This window comes from Canis lupus, chromosome 16 (genome assembly GCF_003254725.2).
Source record: "Canis lupus dingo isolate Sandy chromosome 16, ASM325472v2, whole genome shotgun sequence".
NCBI classification, from domain to species: Eukaryota; Metazoa; Chordata; class Mammalia; order Carnivora; family Canidae; genus Canis; species Canis lupus.
The window spans coordinates 29,118,768-29,125,151 of NC_064258.1; the positions used below are offsets into that span (position 1 = coordinate 29,118,768).

The 6,384-nt window shown below is 48.2% G+C and overlaps 1 long non-coding RNA gene across 1 annotated transcript; it reads right to left on the reverse strand.

Moving 5' to 3' along the window:
• Nucleotides 1-3,682: 3,682 nt before the first annotated feature.
• Nucleotides 3,683-5,985, reverse strand: LOC112664549 (uncharacterized). The gene is made up of 3 exons (XR_003139814.3): nt 5,785-5,985; nt 5,433-5,675; nt 3,683-4,224 (listed from the first exon to the last, which is right to left on the reverse strand). It is a non-coding gene; the product is annotated as an uncharacterized LOC112664549 (long non-coding RNA).
• Between the last annotated feature and the right edge of the window lie 399 nt (nt 5,986-6,384).

Below are 6,384 nucleotides of genomic sequence, written 5' to 3' on the forward strand. Positions count from 1 at the left end.
AGCATTTCACTTGTTTTTGACTGTCAGAAACATCACACGCACCCCCACATACACCCATACCCACCCACCCACCCACATACACACCCCCTCCCCCTCCATACACACACGCTCCAAATCTCCTTGTAAGGAGAAAAGCTAGGTAGGTTATAGTTTCCCTCTGTAAAAAAAAAAAAAAAAAAAAAAAAAAAAAAGAAAAAAAAAGAAAAGAAAGAAAAAGCACCACCAACTCCTCACAGTATGATTTCATAGGCCATGCTAATTATTTTTTAGGGCGAGCATAATAAAATCCAGGTGATTTGCCTTCAGCAGTTTCTCCTTATCTTCACACAGCTCTGGATCATTTACCCACATGGCAAGCAATTACCATGAGCCCTGCAGTTTTTACCAGACATTCTTTGTGGGAACCCTGCTAGAGTACACAAAGGTTAATACGCTTTTGCACTACAAAATCTGGGCATTATCTTGTGTATTGTAAGACATGCCTGTGACACGTTGAATTCAGACGATTTACAAGATCAGCAAAACAGAAGGGGTTCCCATGGGGAGTTTTTTCCACTAACGATTTCCTCATCAGAACGTGGCTCGGCGGCAGTGTGGTGTTTTGCCCAGGCTCTCTGCCTGCGGGGGCAGGGCTTGGCCATCCCACCCTGCTCCTCTGGATAGCTGAGGCGCTGGGGGTGTCAGGCCGGCCAGCGCAGATGCCCGGAGATGGGCTGCCCCCCCCCCCCAGGGAAACCAGGTTTTCTTCTTATAATTGTTGCATAATGTCTTTAAGGTAAGAGCCGGATGTGAAATGCGTCAGTCATGTACAGAGTTGACAACTCTGACTACCAGAACTAAAACAAATATTTAGAATGATTTTCTAGAAAGGGAGACAGGGACCTAAGTATCGAGTAGATTCTTAGGTACGATATCTGCTCTCCACTGGTATCTCAGCTCAGATGTCTCCCCTTCTGGGTGGCGTGGAGGGGTGGTGGGGGGTAATGAATGCCTGTGTTGTGCTGTCCTGCCACCCTGTCACCACCCTCCCGTCCCCTGGGCTTGTCCGGCCTCCCCTCACTATTTTTTGTAATGCTCATAAGTGCGTGTGTTAAATAGATTCGGGGCCCATCACTACCTGTTGAATGTAACCCCACCCTGTGACTGTCACCCTTTGGTCCCCAGAGCCAACTCAGTGCCTGGCCCAGAGTCAGCCCCAGTAAGAATCTGTTGAGTTTTCACATATTTGGTCTCCACACCTACAGAGAAAGCACAGGTGCTGGGCATGACAGCGTTGGGTAGGGACTTGCATCCGCAATGTTTAAGGACCCGTCATTAATTTCTCTGATTCATTCATTCATCTGTTCATTGAAACGTGAACACGGCCACACACTCTTTCTGACAAAGTCGCCGTGTAACAGTCACCCTCAGTCCAGAATTATGCAGTTTTGAGAGCGCTGTCTGGGGATAGACAGAACCTGCGAGGTGGCTTCCTGGTCCCTCAGACTCACTTATAGGGCCAGGGGCCCCTCTGCACCTAAGCCCTCACTGTCCTGGAGAAGAGGACGGGGACATTCAGAGTGAGAGCTCCCCGCCACCCCCCCCCCCCCCGACTGCTGTCCTTTATAGTTTCTGGCACTTTCATCTGCTGTCTGCTCCTCCATCTCACAGAAGTACAAATCAAGGCTCCAGGGGATTAGGTAACCTATAGGCCCAGTTGGTGAGCAGTGAAGTCACGATGAAGAAGCACTTTTTCTGATTCAGTATGGATGGATTTTGCCAGTAAGTCTCACTGTGAGCTTTGTTCACATAGCCAGAGACGGGGCCCCTGCTATCCCCTTCCTGGCCTGTTATTTAGGGACAAAGCAAGGCAGAGTGGCCATAGCCATGGGGGGACTCAGAATTGAAAATGACTTTCCGGATCATCCAGTCCCTAGATGAGGGTAAGGTCAGGAGAGATGAAGTAATGTGCTCAATGTCACATAATCAATCAGTGCCAAGGTCAAGGTCAAACTCCAGGTCTTGGGGTTCCTGAGCTAGTGTCTCCAGGCACATGACCTCTGTAACCTCACTGAGGTGTCACTGGGCAGCCTCCTGGGGGAACAAGGGCTGCAGAGCACACCCTGGAGGGAGGGGGCAGTGTCACTCTCTCTGCTCATCTCCTTGCTCGGCACCTCCCAGCACTGCTTTCTCTCTCAGCTCTCCCCACAGAAGCCCTTGCCATTCACCCTCCTCCTCCCCCTGGGCCAGATGTCGCTACTGAAGCTGGAGTAACTGGTGCCATGGCCAGTGGCAAGGCTGTGCACAGAACATCTTGGTAGTTATGCTGCAGGAAGCCGCATTGGCTGAGGCTTATGTGACCTGCCCCAGGCACACCCCCAACCCATTTTGCCATATTGGCCCCTTTCTGTGTCTCACACTGTCCTGCAGTCACGCAGACGATGCCCTTCTTTGCCCAGAATGCCCTTTGTCCTAAGTGCACGACAGCCCGTCCTCTGAGCACAGACTCGGCATCTCCTATTCTACGAGTACCTCTGCTCTTTCTGGTCTCCTTCTCCAAATTCCTCCCGCAGTGATGACCTAAGAGCACCCACTCCTCACCTGGAATGAAGCCCTTCTGGCTGCCCTCTGTTATCTAACGTGGGGCTATCTTGTCAGATTATGAGCCTGGATCGCATGAGTATCATCCGGGTCCCCAATAAGTGTCTATCAATGGACTGGCTGGAGAAGAAATTTTTTTTTGTTGTTAATTTTTTCAGCAACAGAGAACAACAGAGTAACATGGTCTTTAGCAGTCCAGGTGGGATAAATTGGTTGCAGGTGAGTTTCCTGCGCTGGCGCCCTCCGGCTTCTAATGCTCCTGATAGTGTTAGATTTGGGAATGTGAATTCAGGCTTCTACTCCCCACCCCTTGTCCTCTAACCTCTGTGCGAATTTCAGTGAATGATTCATCAGCCACAGTCACGTCTGGTCTGGAGGTGTGGTGGCTTCTTGTAGCCTCTGCTCTTCCTGACAGGAAGCTGCTTTCAAGTTCCCAACATCATTTTGATTACGTCAGCAATAGTCTTGATGTCACAAGCCCCCGATGATCATCTCGTAGCTGAATTGGTCATTGGGAGGAACCACTGGGGCCAGTTGGACGGCAGCCTTAAAGGTTTTTTCCAAACACAAGCAAGCCCGCTTTGACATCAAAAGGGATACTGGGGAATATCAGTCTGAGAGGTTTCTGTTTTTATCAACAAGCTCTCCAAAGCTTCCTCTGCTTTCAGGAGTCTGACAATTCCTTTTAAAACGCAGATCTGACCCTGTGGGGGCCTTGGGAAGACTGTTGAGCATGAATGCCATAAAAGCAGGGGTTTTCAGTTCACAAAAATAACAGCTGCAAGACTTGATGGAAAAGGCCTTGAAAGTCCAGGAGAGGAACATGTTCACAAGCAGGCACACGCACCCTACAAAACCTGTGTGGACCACGTCTGTCCTCATTTAATTAAAAGCGTACAAACCTGAAAAAATTAAAAAAAGAATAAAAGTTCAAGCCTGCAGCGAGCAAGTCTGAGAGAGAGAGAAGAGCCAGGGCTCTGTCTGTGTTCCTCATGGCAAAGAACCTCTTCCCTTCCACCCGCACCCCAACCGCTCCCCCCCCCCCCCCCCCCCCCCCCGCCCCGCACCTCCTTACTCTGAGTTTGCCCCTGAACAAGTCATTTACGAGAGATGGCTGTCGTGGAGCATAAAGAAATAATTAAAAAAATCTTCAAAAGGCTGGCAGCATAAAAATCCCTGGCTCTGTCGTTTCTCTGTTTCTGCAAGCAGCAAAAGATCCATAATTCTCACACTTAATGTAATTCCAAGGCATCTAAAGTGATTTACAGTCGGTTTACTCAATACTTTCAGCTTTATTTAATGTAACAGTTATGGCACATAAAAAGTTTATTGAAAATCCTTTGGGAGTGCGATTGAGTAAGAAAGAGTCGTTGCTAATACCATTATAGGAACAGGAGGAAAGGGTCCCAGCCTGTTTTCTCTGTGACCTTTATGGTTCCACGAACAAGGGTTAGGGAGGGAAGGACGTCTCCCCCCCTCGGCCATCACACAGACCTGCTCATGCCAGCTGCGGGGCTGCCATCCTGCTATTTCTGGACAGCTCTTTCTCAAGCTTGGCTGGCAAGGTGACTTGGATGATCGCCCTGGGTTTAGATTACCCTGGAGTCTCTATTATTATGCAGAGTCCAGGTTCAGAAAGGCCTGCTAAAGGGAAAAAGAAAACATGATCATTTTTTCCCCTCCCAGGCTGCCCTGTTTTCTGGGTTTTAATAAGGCCCACTTTCCAGTTGGCCCACCTCCGTGGGAGTTCAGTCCAGCCCCCTGGAGCCCCGCCGCTGTGGAGGGGACCTGGGGAAGCATGGGCCGTAACCCCCGGACCCCTTGGCAGCCAACAGCTCTGCTCATTGCTGTGGGGTTGGAAGCTCTGGTGTTCGTGTGCTCCCCATGGTGTCTGCATCAGAAAGGAAGTAAAACGCTAAAATCCTAAAATCGTGCCTTTTGCCATTGTCTCAAAATACTCGACCTGTGCCCGCATAACTTCCCATTGGCTGTGAAAGAAAATTAAAGTGGAGAAGACGTCGAGGGACCCCAAGGAGTCTGACTCTACGATGTCTGTGGAATCCACAAAAACGGCTTCTTGTCTCTCAACGGATAATGTCATTTCCTGTGTCGGCTGTACCTCTGGGATGGCTTACACCGGGGCATTCTAGGAACCTCCATGGCCAAGAAGTGCACTTTGGTGCAGAGGAGCAAATCAGCGGGCAGCCCGGGTGGCTCAGCGGTTCAGGCCGCCTTCAGCCTGGGCTGTGATCCTGGAGCCCCGGGATCGAGTCCCAGGTCGGGCTCCCTGCATGGGGCCTGCTTCTCCCTCTGCCTGTGTCTCTGCCTCTCTCTCTCTCTTTCTCTCTATGTCTCTCATGAATAAATAAATAAAATCTAAAAAAAAAAAAAAAAAACCAACAACCAAAGCAGCATTTAGTTCTTCATTCACTTCCCTACGAAATGTGCACCTAAGTGCTAATGTAAGACATTTCTTCAACTCTTCAGTATAGTAGTACCCTTGGGTCTCTCTCACACGCACATGCACACACCCAATTTTCCCCTTTCTAATTTTTCTCATTGCTTTTCATTTTATCTTCCCTCTACCTTTCTAATACTTAGACCGAGTAAGACACTATGTAATCCCATTTAAAGCTTGATTCTCTGGTATGTATGTTCTACAGAGGGGTTTCTCTACCTGCCTCCTGCTTCTTGCTTGCACTTCTAATATTTGTTGTCGTCAGGTATATATTTGACATACATGTGATATATGCGAGGTGGTATATTGTATATGTGTATGTGAAGACGTATATGTTTACACATGCATGCATATACTTGGCGGGTAGTTAAAAATAATTCACAAAATTTTTTACCACGATTATATATGAGGGTCACAGTATTTCCTTGCTGGCTCGACTCTGTCAAGGAGATATAATGCCATGGTGACTTTGATGCTTCCTTAGGAAGTCTCAGTAATGACTCTGCCTCTAGACATCCAGTCCTTAGGACCTAATGTGGTCGCAGACTTCACCTGTTTGAAATCCACTATTGATTAAAAGCGTTCTCTCAATATGTCTCAAAAGTCTGATGATTCATTTGCGTCGTGGAAATCTCTTCTGCATTAAAAAAAAGAAAACACACAGTTGGCCTTCCATTGAGGAAGCACAGATGAGGAGAGTGAGCCTTTCTGATGTGAGAGCACCATTCCCAGCTTCACTGACTCACTTGCCCTAAGCCGATAGAACACCACCCAGGGCCCCTGCCTCTGCCTCAGGAAAGGCACAAAGATACAGCAAAGCTCATTGCAAAGTTTGTATCTTTCTACTCAATTATCTTCATCATGGCCTGTTCTTCAGCTCTTTTAGTCACTGCTATAAAAAAAAGAAATTTCTTCTTCTCACTAGTGGACCTTCCATGAATCTGAGAACCGTTGGAGTGACAGTTTGAGATCTGTAGTATTCAGTGAATGTGGAACCCTGTGGGGTTCATTGGAAATGTCCTAAAACTGGTCTCTGGCAGTAACTAGTTACTGGATGGCACAGGCTTTGCAGAGCGCTTTGACGTGTGTATCTAATTTAATCTCTTGCAAACAACTTGTTGGGTCGGTATTGTCATGTTTTGTAGATATGGAAACTGATCCTGAGAAGTGATTCAGTCAATACTGCATAGTCAGTGAGTGGCAGAGTCGGGACTTGAAGCCAGATCCAGTAGGTCCAAACCGTGCACTCATTCCATCCTGAGGAACTATACTCCCTACCGCTTGCAAAGCAAGGAATGCCACCCAGTCGGCTTTGGGCAGCTCTTGGCAATACTGAGATGGTGAAT